The following is a 17,235-nucleotide window of genomic DNA, read 5'->3' as shown; positions in this document are numbered from 1 at the left end:
AAATTAGTCTTCTTACAAGAGCTACTGGTCATCTGGAATTATAGACTACCTTGGGGAATGTCTGAATCTTCTTGAAAACTTCACAATAGGGCAAGGAAAATTTTTTTAAAGGAGCTATTTGACCAGAAACCGGAGAAGTGTCCTTGCAGAAAACAAATTATCCCTAACACCAGTCACTGAAAAGTAATTACATGGGGTTTCAATGGCAACTGAAACAAGATGAGTGCTGATGAGTTTCAGAATGGAATGTGAGCAATCTGGAGTTCAGAATCCTTGTGGTGTCTATGTTCTACCTCATTAAACATAGCCAGAGTTTCAAACAGTTGTATTATCAAAGTGCAATGTGCTCTATTATTTAAGAATATGCAATTCTGCTAAAGATGATGAAAAAATAGTAGAATGGGTGAAAATCATAGGATGTATTAAGCATACAGAGTGAGCAAGCTAATAGCTTATGAGACAAAGGAAGAATCCATAAAATTGTTATGAATTAAATATAAGTTAGCAACGTATAATATAAAGTAAAAGATAAATAGAATAAATGGTATAGATAAAGGCAAAAGCAAGAGTTCCATTATGGACATTATGGATAGAAAGGGATGGAAGGAACCAGTAAATCTAAATTTTAAAAAGCACAAATCATACCCCCTTCAGTTTGACAGTGAAATTATCCCTAAATCACTCACCCATTGGTGACATTTATTATGATCCAATGTGGAACTCCTGTGTGCTCTACTGCAGAAATGTGGTTAATAAGCATGGCTGCTCTGTAAATCACAGGCAAGCTATATTTACTGAACAGGCATACTGGCTGCACATCCTCCTGATAGAGCTAGTATACTTGGCTCCAGGCATCCTGTTTGTGCTGAATCCCCTTGCTGAAATCTCACCTTTGATTCTCATAACCACATTATCAACAGAGAAGGATGTTGTGGCAGAGAGAGAGTAAGAGACACAGCACATATGAATATTGTGTAACACAGGGTACATTGTGGTCATTCCACCCAACATATGCCCTATTCTAACTGTGTTAACCTATCCCATCTCTTTGCTATTGACTTATATTATGTTTTAAATTGATTCAGTAGACAGTGTAATTCAAAATCTTAAGGAGATGTGTGTGACTTTCAACTCCAGGAGCTCCGTGATAGCTTGCCTCATAGTTTCCTGAAGATTACCATTGCAAAATGGTGATTTTCCACCTGACACAACTTGTTCTCATTCAGAAAATTTCTCTGTAAAGTATTACAGGTAACAGAATAACTGGAGCCAGAATTCCTCTTAGCAAGGAAACTTATGTTAGAGGAAAATACCTGCACAAGTTGCTTAGAATAGAATGTTTAATGTAGAATCTCATTAAATATGGGCTTCTCTATGGCAATTAATGGAAAGAGCTGGACACATAAGAGATGCAGCAAATTCTTTGAAAGAAAAAACAAATTCAGTAAAGAAAATGTGATACATACTTTAAGGGATTTCTACAGAACTATAAAGACCTAATCCTACCCAACCCAGAATTAAATCTTAGGGAAGCATAATGATATTCATTGGAAATGGAATATAGATTCAAACAACTAGAGTTTAGTGATATAAAACCTTGAAGTGCTTTCAGGATTACATAAATTTCTGGTTAAAATTTAAAGATTTGATCTGATGGAGTAGCTCATTAACTTCCAGGGGGAAGGAAAAATTATATGAAGTAGTTTACAAGATAGAGGTTCTTGGCCCAGCAAAGGTTGATAACAGTGGAGAGTGTGTTAAAGTTTTGCAGAGTTATTGATTTCCTCAGCAGACAGGTGAACTGAGTTGGGCCTATGTGACCCAGAGCTCTTTGTTCTGGCAACTCAGGGTATGAGCAACCTTTGACACATCAATTTTTGTCACAGATTATTATGTTTTCTGTGTGAGCCATGATATGAAAATGCTGGGAATCAATAGTTTATGATAATACATCGGAAGTATTCTGAGCAATGGGGAGTCCACGTGGAGTAAAGCACCAGGCTGTGGGGAATCCTCAGAGGTCATCATATTTCTTTACAACATCCCCAAAGTGATAACTGGCAATATTTCACTTACAGTTGATAATAACTTTTAGAGGTGGACACTATTATATTGCTTATTTTATAGATGGACAAACAGAGGTCATTCAAAGACCTCTGCTGAATGACCTTTCATCTTTATAGAGGCAGCCAAACCACAATTTTTACAGGGGTAAAATGCACCCAGACAAAGGATTAGATTTTCTTAGACTCAGTTGTAAAGACAGGAGATTGAATTTTCCAAAGATGACAAACAGTATCTCCTACAAAATATGATTTTCTGGAAATATGCCACTACTCCTCTTTAATCTGCAAAGGTTTATGTATGTGTGCAGGAAGAGGCTGCATTCAAATTATAGCGTGTAATGTTCAAGTCTAGGTTAGAAAAGAACTCAGCTTTTGTGCTTTATGTTGGATGTTTACTCCTAAGACACGTCGGTGAGGATGACTTCAGACTATTTCATCCTATATCCGTCAAGTTACTCCTAGCTTTTCAGTCTGTCTAGCTGAGGCATTAATCATTTTGGAGTAGAGACAAGCCATTATTTCTATGTCCTTTCTAAATTCCTGCAAACATAACCAAATGGTAGTTCTTTTATTCCACAAAGTTTGAGGTGATTAATCAGTGAAAATAGGTGGAGCAGAAGCTAACTATAGTCAAGTGAATAAGTTTGGGCCAATAAGATATAAATGAAAGTTGGAAATTACTTAGAAGTTCCTTTTTTTTTCCTTTTTTATTTTTATTTATTTATTTATTTATTTATTTATTTGAGACGGAGTCTCACTCTGTTGCCCAGGCTGGAGTGCAGTGGTGTGTTCTCAGCACACTGCACGCTCCGCCTCCTGGGTTCGCGCCATTCTCCTGCCTCAGCCTCCTGAGTAGCTGGGACTACAGGCACCCGCCACCACAGCTGGCTAATTTTGTTTTTGTATTTTTAGTAGAGATGGAGTTTCACCATGTTTAGCCAGGATGGTCTCGATCTCCTGACCTCATGATCCGCCTGCCTCAGCCTCCCAAAGTGCTCAGATTACAGGGGTAGCCACTGTGCCTAGCCAGAAGTTTCTTAAAGGAAACAAATGGCTAAGCTAGGTTATAGTCTCTGTCCTTCCCTTTTCTACCTTTATGCACCCTGAAATAAAGATGTAACCATGATTGTTAGAGCTCCGGTTCCCATCATATAGCATTGAGGATGGAAACCTGAAGATGGCAGTAGAGATAGACATATAGGAGACTAAATTTTTGTTGACTTAATCAAGTCTTCCTAGAAATTCAGAATCGTTGGCCATTAGAATTAATCTTCGTGAGAGAAAAGTAGCCAGTTATGTATTTAAGACATTATTATATTGGATTTTCTTGTATGTGCTGCCAATCTTATAAATAGTTTTTTGCATTCTAAATAAACCAAGTCACTTGCCCAAGTTAATTAGTAAAAAGTAAGGATTTGCACTCCAGTGGTCTGTCTTCAGGACCTTCAGTTTAATTACAGCGTACTGCCCTGGAGGGAAAAGTGCACTTGTCATGAATGTGAAATATTATAATGCTTTTTAAAACATCAAAAATAAAATATATCATAATGGTAGAATTTTAAAGATATAGAGGATATAAAATATTTTCTCATGGAGAAACTCTGCAGCAGTTAGACTGTCTGCCACCTGCTCTTGCCATCGTCATTATCAGTCACAGAAGAAAATCTTTAATATCTGTGAAAATTTATATTAGACTAAATATTTTTGTTATTCTATCCCATGGGTATTCAGTAAAATTGTTTTACCTTTTGATTTAATATTATATGTATATAAAATCTTATAATTTATTGAAAGAAATGGTATATTTTGGGGTCAAGTTTGTCCTTCTGTTTTTTTATGGATTCAAATTCATTAAATATAGTACAGTCATATAAACAAAAAATCCTGGTTGTAAAACCAAATTCTAAAATGAGAAACTTTTTTATGGCCCTAGGTTACAAATAATTAAGGAAACATCCAATTCGGTATAAGTGAAAAAATTCATTCTTTCTGATTTTCTGTGCACTTGCACATTTGTAACTCGCTAGTTTCATTTGCAGCAGAGATACTGAAAACACATTTCAAGAGCTCCTACTGATTTGAGAAATTTGTTGTACCTTAAGGGCTGTCAGAAGAAATTTGCAAATTACTACTCCAAATTATTTCAACAAGAAAACATACTGATATGTTCAGGTAATGGAAAGGGGAAAAAAGATTAACATAAGTGTCATAAGAAAGCTATTGTGCTGCATAAATCACAGGTAGTCAAATATGTTGTGTAAAAAGGATGCTGTGCTAAAATGCAAGAAAGAATATATATTATACTTTGTTTCTCATTCAACTCAGAGTACTCCTTTGATTTCAATGTTAAAATACACACTTCCACATTTTTCCATACCAAGAACAGGGATTTAAACCATTTCTTTCTTCCTTAAAATACTATCTGGTGAATCAAAACCTGTTGTTTTCCATCTAGGAACATACAGATATATTTCTATATACGTGAAAAAATTTAGTTGAAATATTTGAAGATTCAACAAACCCAGACAAATCAATTAAAGTAGACATTATGTTTAATCACTAATAGTGGGATTAAATTTAGTTGTATTTTAAAGAAATGGATCCTGTGACTAACGCTTTCATTATAAATTTTATTGAAACAGTATACTTTATTTTACCATCAATATAGTCACAGATATAATGTACTCTTCAATAAAAACAATGGAGAAAAGCATTTTTAAAGTATTTTAAAAGCTGGGATCTATTAATGGAGGAACATTACTTATTTAGGGAAACACCCGATAGCCTATCAAAGTGTGGAAAAAATTGGACCTAGGCAATCTATGAATGGAAACGGCAAGCACAGAGTATTTTCATCAGAGCTGAACTGCTTTGTTTAGGAAAATGGGAAGCGTTCTGTATTAGTCAGGGTTCCCTAGAGAGACAGATCTAATAGGATAGATAGATAGATAGATAGATAGATAGATAGATAGATACATACATACATACATACATAAATAGATGATAGATATAAAGGAGTTTATTAAGTATTAACTTACACAATCACAAGGTTCCACAATAGTCTGTCTGCAAGCTTGAGGAGCAAAGAGAGCCAGTTTGAGTCTTGAGACTGAAGAGCTTGGAGTCTGATGTTGGAGGGCAGGCAGCATCCAGCATGGGAGAAAGATGTGGGATGGGAGGCTAGGCCAGTCTCGCCTTTTCATGTTTTTCTGCCTTCTTTATATTCGCTGGCAGCTGATTAGATTGTGCCCTCCAGATTAAGGGTAGGTCTGCCTTCCCCAGCCCACTGACTCAAATGTTCATCTCCTTTGGCAACATCCTCAAAGACACACCCAGGAACAATTACTTTGCATCCTTCAATCCAATCAAGTTGACACTCAATACTAACTGTCACATTTTCTATTCATTTCTATTGAGTTTGTTTATTTATTTATCTATTTACTTATTTATTTTTCTGATACGGAGTCTCGCTGTGTGCCCAGGCTGGAGTGCAGTGGCACAATCTCGGCTCACTGCAAGCTCCGCCTCCCGGGTTCACGCCATTCTCCTGCCTCAGCCTCCCGAGTAGCTGGGACTACAGGCGCCCGCCACCATGCCTGGCTAATTTTTTGTATTTTTAGAAGAGATGGAGTTTCACCGTGTTAGCTAGGATGGTCTCGATCTCCTGACCTCGTGATCCGTCCACCTCGGCCTCCCAAAGTGCTGGGATTACAGGCGTGAGCCACTGTGCCCGGCCCTATTTAGTTTATTTTTTAAAAGAATTTTTTTAGGGGAAATCACACTGGTGGTGGAGTTAATTTGTTTTTGCAGAAAGAAGAAGTGGTAATGTTGTGGGAGGATAAAAATAGTGGATTGAAAATGATTGTAGAGCATCAAAACACCCAATTTTATGTTATATTTTCTGTTGTGTCGTAATTAAAATTTTCATTATCCGTGACTTCAGTAAAGCTTCTACAGAACAAAACCTTATCACCTTATTTACTGTATGGTGCAAGATGAAGTATGTGCTTATTAACCTTCTATTTAGTTTTAAAGAATCTGAGGAAAGTGACTGAGCTCCATATGCAAATAGAAGCAGGGAGCAAGACATCAGTCAAATTGGACAGAAAGAAAAAACACAGATTTTGGGATGATTTAAACAGCTTAGAGCTATCCTCCAACCATTGCCATGACTACCAAGACTTTCAGGGATTAGCAGGGATGCGGTGCTATAATCTGGAAGAAAACAATACTAAACATCAAATAATATTTGAGCCATGTAAATTTCAAAGGTTGTATTGTTGTTACAAAAACACTTGCTAGTGGAAATATTGTCAAAACGTGTGTGTGTGTGTGTGTGTCTGTGTGTGTGTGTGGTGTGTGTCTGTGTGTGTGTATGTGTAACAAAACAACATTGAACTTTGGCAAATCGACTTGCTTAATCCAAAAAATATATTTTAAGAAAATAATACACTGCATTAACCTTGCACATTTAAAGTGATTGTCTGCATTCCTTAATTTTTCCCAAGCAAACATTGTTTTCCATAAATGCAAATAAAACCCAAAATCATTTTTTCCAATTGAGAGTGATGATGAAAGGATAGAATATGTTTTATTATTCTAATATATTTAAATCAGGTATTTTGTTTTGGTAGTGCCTGACATCATATGTGTACCAATTTAAACGAATTATGTAGTAAGATCTTAGTGTGGCAGATAAGCTAGATAATTAAATGATCTATTCATCTATTTATAGGTTTATCTGTCTGAAACACAAAACTAACTCGAGAAGAGTTTTAGTAGTGGTCGTGAGATAATATTTGCACTAGATGAAAGTTGCTCACATCTTATTCTCAGTGCAATCCTTAAGCAAAAGAATTCTGGCAAGAAAATATCTATTAAATAAACAATCTGTGTTTTTAAAATTTAATTACAACGACAACAAAAAGCATACTTTTAGAAATGTCCAAAATATATGATTCCTAATTTAATGTAATTAATACTATTGTTACAATACATAAAATAAATATATTGAATCCACTTTAAAGGCAGAGCTAAATGGCACATAGAAGCACACTTTCATTTCTAAAAAAAACTTTAATAACATTGTGTAATAAAGCTTATTATTCTTGAGGAAATATATTTTGGTCTTGGGGTAGGGTTTTGTTTCTAGGAACTAATGCATATTTTACTTGAGACAATTTTTGCCAGTTTTAACTGACAATTTAAGATTACTTCCCATCCCCAAATTGTTAGTTTGCATTAACAAGCTTCCATAGACAAGGCACACTGATTAAAAAAAAAAAAAAAGCTGGTGATATTTAGCCTGCAGCTTACTAAAATTATCAAGCTTATAAAAGATATGTCACTATGTTAATTAGTTAGAATAATACAGAGCAAATTACTGTAAATACACTATCAGATGGTATTATGGATAAGTGTTCTTGAAAGTCACTTTTATATGTAGAATTATAGAAACGACCTGTGGAGTAGGGGAGATCTGGATGGGCCATAGATAAGTTTTATAGTGATTGTAATAAGGAGCGTAATGTAAATTCCACATGAATAGACTATTATGATAAAGAAAACAGTTAAGAGTTTTGCAGCATGGGAGAAATGAGATTTGGGTCCAGTTGTGGCCTAGCAACTAACAAGATATATGTACTCAGCAAATTAATTAAACTTTTTGAACTTTAGTACCTTTACTTTTTTTATGAAAATAGTTTATATTTTAATAAATTTGTTTAGAACACATTAAACACTAATAAATTGTATTTATCTGCTATAATTAGGAAGATCAAATATGATTACACATGCATTTACAGAATCAATTTACCTTCTTTTCTATGACCATTAATAGCTTTTGTATTTTTCACATAAGGTTATATAGCTACAAATGTTTAAGTTCCATTGTTTTTAGGTGGAATTCAAAGACTATATTTTAATATGAGAATGCCCAGATTTAAAATAAGATTTTAATACTTTCTAATTATCTGTCCTTGGGGAATTAATTCTTTAAATCTTGGTTCCTCATATATAAAATATAAAGTAAATCCTCTGTTTTTCATTATTTTTTTTCCTTTTCTTTTTATTATTATTATTATTATACTTTAACTTTTAGGGTACATGTGCACAATGTGCAAGTTTGTTACATATGTATCCATGTGCCATGTTGGTGTGCTGCACCCATTAACTCGTCATTTAGCATTAGGTATATCTCCTAATGCTGTCCCTCCCCCCCCCCCCCCCCCCCGATAACAGTCCCCCGAGTGTGATGTTCCCCTTCCTGTGTCCATGTGTTCTCATTGTTCAGTTCCCACCTATGAGTGAGAACATGCGGTGTTTGGTTTTTTGTCCTTGGGATAGTTTACTGAGAATGATGGTTTCCAGTTTCATCCATGTCCCTACAAAGGACACGAACTCATCATTTTTTATGGCTGCATAGTGTTCCGTGGTGTATATGTGCCACATTTTCTTAATCCAGTCTATCGTTGTTGGACATTTGGGTTGCTTCCAAGTCTTTGCTATTGTGAATAGTGCCGCAATAAACATACGTGTGCATGTGTCTTTATAGCAGCATGATTTATAGTCCTTTGGGTATATACCCAGTAATGGGATGGCTGGGTCAAATGGTATTTCTAGTTCTTGATCCCTGAGGAATCGCCACACTGACTTCCACAATGGTTGAACTAGTTTACAGTCCCACCAACAGTGTAAAAGTGTTCCTATTTCTCCACATCCTCTCCAGCACCTGTTGTTTCCTGACTTTAATGATTGCCATTCTGACTGGTGTGAGATGGTATGTCATTGTAGTTTTGATTTGCATTTCTCTGATGGCCAGTGATGATGAGCATTTTTTCATGCGTTTTTGGCTGCATAAATGTCTTCTTCTGAGAAGTATCTGTTCATGTCCTTTGCCCACTTTTTGATGGGGTTGTTTGTTTTTTTCTTGTAAATTTGTTTGAGTTCATTGTATCTTTACTTTTATGCAATCTATTTGATCTTCTAATAACTGTATATAAGAAAAGTCACATTTCCTTATTTATCCAAGTAAAATTATAATAAAATTCGAGTCTCTCTTACCTACCAGTTTGGTCAAATATCTAAAATATCTACTCTTAGGTGTTTTATTGGTTTGTTTTTTTTGTTGTTGTTGTTTTTTTTGCGACGGAGTTTCACTCTTGTTGCCCAGGCTGGAGTGCAATGGTGTGATCTCAGCTCACCGCAACCTCCGCCTCCCAGGTTCAAGTGATTCTCCTGCCTCAGCCCCTCATGTAGCTGGGATTACAGGCATGCACCACCACATCTGGCTAGTTTTGTATTTTTTAGTAGAGATGGGGTTTCTCCATGTTCGTCAGGCTGGTCTCGAACTGACCTCAGGTGATCCACCTGCCTCGGCCTCTGAAAGTGCTGGGATTACAGGCATGAGCCACCGTGCCCAGCCAGGTGTTTTGTTTTTGTTGTTGTTGTTGTTGTTTTTTTTTCCCCGTTTTGGACTATGATAGATGTAATTTCTTCTTCTATCCATATTGATACACCATACCAGTTAAGTTATTTAAACCCTTAAGGCTCAGTAATATGATCTGGAAAATGAAGATTATAATAGCCATCTCCTGGGTTTTTTGAGACTTCTAATATGAAAAGTGAAAATGAACTGATTATTGTAGTATCTATTATATGGCAAATGTCCAATTTAGTTTAATTAAATTTTGAAGAGTAAGGTTTTTATGATATCATTTCAATAGGAATAGAGAATAGTTCTAATTTATTCTCAACTTGAAGTTTTGAAAAAAAATCACTTAAAGTCCTCTTTAAGATAATTATTCCCTTTGTTAAGGAGATGGGTTTTATTTTAATATAAAATACAATATTGGATCCTTCATTTTCTTTCGAAAGCCAAAAAAATAGTTGTGCTAACATTACCTCACATACATTTCTTTGTCTGTAGATTATTCAAATGTGGAACATCTTTGTCAGTCCAAAAAAAAGATATTAAATAGATTGTTCTGCTTCACATTTTGTTGTTTTCAATATTGTTTTAGTTAAATGGCCTTTGACTTGGGCTCATAAAACTTTTTAAAGCAAGACATTTATTTTTTGTTGATTTGCTGTCATAAACCAAAAGTTTGATGAAGCTGCTAAAAGATTTATATAGTATATAGTTAAAGCATTCCAGAAAGACTCACAGAAACACAAAGATCTCCTTTGATAAGAGAAGCAATAAAATTACTCCATTCCACATCCTATCACCCTTTCCTGGTCTTGTTCAAGGTAGTGCTGGTCATTGACTCACGAATTGAGTGGTTTTAGATAAAGTCGTCCTTGGTCATAAACTCTCTCAAAAAGTAATAAAGGGGGTATTTCTCTTATAGGGCATAGTGTATCCTATTTTGAGATGAAATGATGTGCAATGACCACTGACTGTCATTTGAGTTGTGTTAAAAAAGAATAACAAAAGGAAGCTGGTTGAGGAAAAGGATAAGAATACGTTGGAAAAGGATAAGAATATATTGAAAGAGAGATCCAGAGGAAAGCAGAAAACTGCACACTTCATTGCTGCAGAACACACAAAAAAGTATAGAAGCTGATGAAGAATCAGAGAGCATATGTAGGTGTGGATGTTTAAAAAAATAGCAGTAGAGTCTTTGACATTCCTCCTAGTTAGTGTTAAGGTATATGCTTCCTCCCATCGAATCTGGGCAGACTTTTAACCGCTGTGACTGTAATGGAGTATGGCAGAAGTGATACTAAGGCATGTCTGATGTTTTCATAGGCTGTGACAGTTGCACAGACTTTCTGTGATTTTGATGATTTTGACATTTAAGAAGTACTGGTCAGGCAGTTTTAGAATGTCCCTCATTTGTGACCTGTCTCATATTTTTGTCATGATTAGATTAGTGTTATGGAATTTTAGGCAGAAAACCATGGAGGTAAAGTGCCATTCTCATCATGGATATTGAGGATGCACAAGTGTATTATTAGCATGACGCATTACTGTTAATTGAGTGAATCTCGTCTGTCGCCAGGTGAGTGGTTGCGGATCTGGGTCATTCACGCCATTCTCCTGCCTCCGCCTCCCAAGTAGCTGGGACTACAGATGCCCACCACCACGCCCAGCTAATTTTTTGTATTTTTAGAAGAGATGGGGTTTCACCGCATTAGCCAGGATGGTCTCGATCTCCTGACCTCATGATCCGCCTGCCTCGGCCTCCCAAAATGTCATTGCTGTTAATTTTTAACTTGATTACCCTGCCGAAGTGTTTGTCTGGATTATCCACCATTAACTTACTCTTTCCAGATTCCCTTTTGATTCTATACTCCTTGAAAGAAAGTCACTGTATACAGCCCTCCTCAACAAGTGTGTGTCGGCGGGTTATGTTCCACTAGATTCAGGGTAAAGATTCTACATAAATTATTTGAAACTCCACATAATTTTTTTCTATTTCTCCTCATTTATTTTTATTCGATCATTTATTTATATTAGTATGGATTGATGAATATACTTTGAGCTGTTATTCAATAGTACTTTATTTTGTTCCTCAAACTGTCCCAGCTTTGGCCATTGTTATCGTTTGGTTGTTTTTAGCACTTTTTTACTTTGTGGAACAGAAAGAACCTCTGGTCTTATATTGTATATTTTGTGCCCCAATTCTAGAACTAGCTATTTTTCTAAGGGACTCTAGCTTCTTTTATTGGAGAATGGTATTAGAAACCAAGACCATGGTGTTAGTTATAATCATTTTTAATGGGGTCCCTTTGTTAACTGACAGGGTAAAGAAATATACAGGTAAATTCTAACCTGTATTTAGGTAGCTATCTTAAAAAGTGTCCATTTCTATCATCTGTATCTATATTAAAATAAACTGAGCTCATACTGAGTGCTCTAATTCATTACCATATCAAGCATTCCAGCTTTCTCATCTTGCTTATCTGTAACTTTAAACTCCTGTAGTGAGATACCAGTTTTCACCACCTGCTATCCATTAACTTAATTCTTTGATCTCATTATATTTACATATACACATATATATATGGTGGTCTCAGTATTATTAGTTTTATACAACAGTGAGAAATATCTTTATCAACTAGGGTACAGTATTTACAGGCAGTAATTTTGCCTTCAGTCTTACTTAGTCATTTTGCCTTTAGTCATTTCCAAAATTACTTAAGAAAGCGCCATTTTCATCCACCTCATCGTTGAAGTTCCACAATACAACTCTAATATAGTTTAATGCTTTGGTCGCAGTCTGTTTTGCATCCTGGAATCCTTTACCTCCTAAATTATTTTTATCTTGAATATATTAAGGTTTGCTGTTTTGTTCTAAACATCTATGGGTTTTGACAAATGCTAGTATTATGTACCACCACACAAGATCATACAGAATAGTTTTACCACTATAAAAACTCCCATTCACCTATTCAACCACCTTGCCCAATCTGATCCTCTGGAAGCCACTGATCTGTTCACATTCTTATAGTTTCACCTTTTGCAACATGTCTTATTATTATAATCATACAGTAGGTAGACTTTTAGACTTGCTTGTTTCACTTAGCTTTCTGAGTTGTATGGTGAAGCTGTGCTAGGCTTCATAACAAATGGCCAAACTGGCCATGAAGTGTCTGTACAATTCTGCCTTCCCACCAACAATGAATAAGAGTTCAGTTTCTGTTGTTCCACATATTATGAGCAATTAGTATAGTCTTAAAAAAATGCTATTAGAATATTTTATAGTGATATCTCATTTTTATTTTGATGTGCATATTTCTAATGGTAAGTTTTGTTGAGCTTCTTTTCATATACCTATTTATCGTATTTATATCATCTTTGGAAATGTGGGTTTTCAGAATTCTTGCCTATTTTTAATTGGGCTTTTTGTTGGGTTATTGTTAAATTTTAAAAATTTCCTTAAAGTTTAATTTGATTTTTTAAATACAAGGCCTTTAATGGATATGTAGTTTGCAAATATTTTTTCCCAGTCTATTGATTTTTTTTTTGCTTTTTTTGTTACTGTTTTCTGTCTTTCACAGAGCAGAAGTTATTAATTTAATAAAGGTCAACTGATTAAATTGTTTTCTTTCATGGACTTTTTTTGGTGTTTTATTTAGAAAATTGTCACCCAAATCAAGTTCACGTAGTTTCTCTCAAATGTTTCATTCTAGAATTTTTAGGGTTTTCTATTTAACAATGAGATCTATGATTCATTTTGAGTTAACTTTTGGAAAAGGTACAGTTTGTGTTTATATTCTTTTTTTGCATTTGAACTTTGAATTGTTCTACCACCACTTATTAAGAAAAACTGCCCTTTTGCCATTGAATTGCATTTGCTCCTTTGTCAAAGTTTCATTGTTACATTTGCATGGATCAATTTTTGGGCTCTATTCTGTTCCATTATTCTGTGTGCCTGTTCTTTTGCAATATGGTACTGTTTTAGTTACTGTAGCTTTATAGCAAGTATTGAAAATGGATATTATATTTCCTCCACATTTTTTCTTTTTCTTCAGTAATTTTTGGCTACTCAATATAAATTTAAGAATAACTTTGTCAGGATCTGCAAAATATATCTTGCCTGCATTTAGATTGGTATATGTGTTGAATCTATAAATTACGGTAGTAAGATTGGTCATCTTAACAACATTGAGTCATTCAAACAATGAAGATGGAATATCTGTCCACTTATTTAGAACTTCCTTGATTGAATGCATCAATGTCTTCTAATTTTTTATGTATCAATTCTGTACATATTTGTTAGTGTTATACTTAAATATTTCATTTTTGGTTGGTTTAATTAATGATACTTTTTTTCAAATTCCAATCATTTTTTGCTAATAAAGAAGTAATTGACTTTTGCATATCATCCTTGTGTCATGTAGTCTTGCTGCTGTTGCCTCCTAGTTCCAGGATTTTTCTGTTGATTCTTTGTGATACTCTACAGATAGTCATGTCATTTGTGAATAGACGCAGTTTTATTTCTTCATTTCCAACTCGTATATCTTTCATCTCATTTTCTTGTCTTATTGTGCTGGGAAAGATTTACAATACGATGTTTAATAGAAGTGTTCTGTGAGACATTCTTGCCTTGTTCTTGATCTTAGGGGGAGGGAGACCAGTTTCTCACCATTAAATGTAATATAAACTGTAGGGTTTTGGGGGGTGCTCTTTATCAAGATGAGGAAGTTTCTGTGTTTCTAGTGTCCCAAGAGTGTTTTTTAATTGTTGTTGTTAATAATAGATGTTAGGTCTTGCCAAATACTTCTTCTGCATCATTTGATGATCATATGTGTATTACATATATATTTTTTCTACATCACTTGATGAGCTAATATATATTTATAATATATTTTTATATATATAGTTTTTCTTTGTTAACACTTAGATGTGGTGGATTGAATTGATTGATTTGCAAGTGATGAACCAGCTTGAATAGCTGGGTATATCCCACTTGGTCATGCTTTATTCACTTTTTTCCTAAATATTTGGTAAAATTTACCAGTGAAACTACCAGGTTTGGTGCTTTTTTAAAAAGGTTTTTAACTATTGATGTTACTTCTTTAATAAATATAGCACTAGTAAAATTAGCTGTTTCTCTTTGTGAGAGATTCTGTAGTTTTGTGTTGTTGATGTTTTTCAAGGAATTTAACCATATTGACTGAGTTCTACTATTTTGGCAGAGTTTGTTAGTATCCCTTCATCATCTTTTTAATGGGAACAAGCAATGATAGGTGATCTTTGATTTTTGATGTTTATAATTTGTGTCTGCTATCTTTTTATTTTGATTTTCTTGGCCAGCCAAGAACCAGCCTATGGTTTCATTTATATTTTGTTATCTTTCTGTTTTGACTTTCATTAATTTTCTTCTAGTTTTTATTATTTATTTTATTCCTTCTCTCTTATATGTTATTCATCTGTTTTTTCACTATGTCTACTTCATCTGTTAGAACCCTGGAGTCATTAATCAGAGATGTTTTTAATTCTTATCTGATACACCATCTGTTTCATCTCCAAGTCTGGTTCTGATGATTGCCTTATCTCTTCTTCGTGTGTTTTTTTTCTCACCTTGTGGTATTTTTTGTTGAAAGCCAAATATGATGTATTAGGTCATATAAACTGAGGTAGATAGGTCAGCAAAAGAATTTGTGTTAATCTAGATAGGAATTTGACTGGTCTTAATATTTGCTATATAACAAGTATCAGAGACATTCAATTGTGCAGCATCATTGTTTTTGTTATTTTTCTTTGACTTTCATGAGCACTCCTCCCTTATGAGCAGCCTGTTTCTTGAAGCGCTTTCAGCCATATCTGCTATTAATATACAGATGGATGTCTCATTATTCACCATAGTTTATGTTCTAACACATACTGTGCTGTTGCTGCTAAAGGAAACACGGAGTTAAATTCCCTTGAGCCTCTCACCATATTTTCACCCACTGAAATGCTTTTTGTGTTATATAGGTCCATTTACTATCATCCTTAAAAAAAATCCACTCTCATCAAGGTTGAAAACCTGTTTTTCACATAACCCGTTTCCCATGTAACACTTAGCAGATTAAAAAAAAATTACCGTGCAGCCTCGTATTCTGCAGAAACTGACTCACCTATAAGTTTAACATTTTTGTGCTATATTATTTTTTGAAATGTGTGAGTCATCTGGTACTCGATAAGAGTGGTTTAGCATTTCTGTCATCCTGTGTAGCATGGTTGTTCATTTCTTTGGCTTTTGACCTCAAAACAATGCTGTCCATTATGTTCTTTTTATTATTGTTATCTCATGAATCCACACACTTAGCCACTTTTGCATATTTTCAATAGCTTTATCACACACTGTAGATGTTACTTTAGCACTTTTTAGAGAAGCCTCATGTACAGATTGGTGAATTTCGTCTTTCTTTTTATGGTTGTACCATATTGTGATTCATAACATTGAACTCACAACCAACAGTACTATAACTCATGCCTGAATGAAACAAATCTAACACATATTTTTTTTCTGTAAGGCACATCACAGCCTTTTTATATTTACTTGGAAACCCTAGACACCACTTTATCTTTTCCCTTGTGGGCCATTTTAAATAATGAAATCACCATCACCAATAACAACAAAAAAGCACAAACAATTTTTTAAATGTAGCACTAATTAGACCACAAAAAGGACACTTGGTTAAAGTATGAGAGCTTCTTGTTTCCACCTCAGCTGGGACATATATGTCAGGTGATTCAAATTTTTCACCACTCTGCATGTCTGTATGTGATCATAAAAGCTCCAACATTATTGAGTTAGAGGGGCTACATTCCAGTCCTTGATCCACACACGATCACCTGGAGGGAAAGGGTGAACTGGGGAGAGTAAGCTAAGAGGGCATCGTTCGTTTACCCAAACAGAAATTGCCTGTGCAACCTTTCCCAAGGCCTGCAGCTGTCGCTGTAACTCAATTTCACCTAACTCTCGGGGGTGCCTGGAAGTCCCCAGGGTATAGGAGGAGGCCTATGATGTAATATTTCATAAGGAGAAGATCCTGTTCTCTTTGAAGGGGTGCATCTAATTTTGAACAGCACCAAGGAGAGGGCCTGTATCCTCTTTAATCCTGTTCCCTGACATACTTTCCCTGAACTATTTTTGATAGTCCGATTCATTCACTCCACCTTTCCGGAACTCTGTGGTCGGTAGGTGGCATGCAATTTCTATGTTATCCCCAATAACTTTGCTGTTTTCTGCACCAATTCAGCCACAAACGCTGGCCCGTTGTCCAAGCCGATCTATAAGTCCACACCTAGGAATGAGATCTTGAAGGAGCACACAGGTTACTTCATGAGCCTTCTCAGTTCATGTTGGATAAGCCTCTACCCACCCAGACTAAGTACATACAAGAACCAGTAAATACTTGTTACCTCCGCATTTGGGCATTTCTGTGAAGTCCACTTGGAGATCTTCAAAGCGGGTGGCTCCATAGGCTTGTATGCTGGGCAGAGCAGTGGGGCCTTGCCTGGCATTGTGTTGTCAGCAAGTAATGCACTGTTGTGTTACTGTTTTGGCAAGGGGTGGCAAGTGTGGGATGTAGAAGTACCAGCCTAACAATTTTTCAAGTGACTCTTCACCTAAATGAGTGGTGTCATGTACGGCCAGCACAACTGCAGCTCCCAGCAACTGCGGCACAGCCACCCTCCCATCCGGTAACCTGATCCATCCTTCTTTTA

This window comes from Hylobates moloch, unplaced genomic scaffold (assembly GCF_009828535.3).
Source record: "Hylobates moloch isolate HMO894 unplaced genomic scaffold, HMol_V3 SCAFFOLD_14, whole genome shotgun sequence".
Lineage (NCBI taxonomy): Eukaryota > Metazoa > Chordata > Mammalia > Primates > Hylobatidae > Hylobates > Hylobates moloch.
The sequence above is the reverse complement of the archived record's forward strand: the minus strand, read 5'-3'. Positions refer to the sequence as shown.